We start from the raw sequence: 1,211 nt of genomic DNA, 5'->3' as shown, positions 1-1,211 counted from the left end.
TCCCAGGACTTACCCATTTCATTACCAAATTGACACTGGTAACCCTTGAGCAATTATATCAGATTGTTTTTTTTTTTTTTTTTTTTTTTTTCAAACACATCTTGTATTCCCACACGAGTCAACGCCACTTCACGTGTAAAAAAAGACATTTTATTACCAATGCTTGGAATATATTGTGTTATTTAACATGACTATTATCCAGACGATAGGGTTATTCATATAAGCATTTCTCTTTTTCATACACAGACTGATTATATTTCATTGAAAAGCTCATGTTTCTTCGTGCAAAATTATTATGAAAAAATGGTTAACTATATTACTATATAAATGAAAAAAAAAATCAGCTAAATAAAAAGTTCCCTTAAAATGAAAGAGAAATGGGTTAATTTATGTTGCATGGTAAGAAATTCATTCAATAAAAGAAACTGCTTTAAAGTCATTGTTTTTACTCGGCATTCTTTTAGCACTGGATGATGGCCTCTTATTACCATATAGTGACCTCTCATTATATTTACTTAATATTTTAAGTCCAATCGAAACAGAAACGTAACTTGAAGAGAGATGAGAAATGAAGCAATATTTTAATTTAAAACTACAGGGAATAAGACCCATTATAATTTGCACATTAGAGATGAATGGCCTCTCAGGTGCCAATTCTGCAAATTCAGAAATCAAATCCAGATGAAAAAAAAAGAGAAGCCTGAGTAGGATATGTTAAGCAGATTAAAATTGAAGGGTTTATACGTGAAATTATTTCCCCCACTTGCACTTGGGCAATGAATTGCCTCCCCGACCCCAGCGCCGCTATTTATGACCGAAAACTCTGAAGACGGAAGAGTGAAGAGGTTTCTTTGGGAAGGATAACTGAATTGAAGTCCATTTTATTAAGCTTATTCTTTCCTTTCCTGTTCTGAAGGAGCTGCTCCTTTAAAAAAATGGAAGTCTTTTAAATATAAGTAGCTTTAATTAAAAATGAAAAAATGTGTTGCAGCATTAAAATGAAATTTTCAAACGGGAATCTCTCCACAAAAAATAAATCTTTAAATAGGCGTTTGATCCATGAAAATAAATCTTTAAATAGGAGTTGCTCTATCGAAAATGAACCTTTGAATAGAAGTTACTGCATTAAAAATAAATCTTTAAATATTAATTGTTACAATAAAACTAAATCTTTAAATATGAGTTGCTCCATTAAAAATAAACCTTTAAAA

This window comes from Palaemon carinicauda, chromosome 26 (assembly GCF_036898095.1).
Source record: "Palaemon carinicauda isolate YSFRI2023 chromosome 26, ASM3689809v2, whole genome shotgun sequence".
NCBI classification, from domain to species: domain Eukaryota; kingdom Metazoa; phylum Arthropoda; class Malacostraca; order Decapoda; family Palaemonidae; genus Palaemon; species Palaemon carinicauda.
This window is presented reverse-complemented; position numbering follows the sequence as displayed.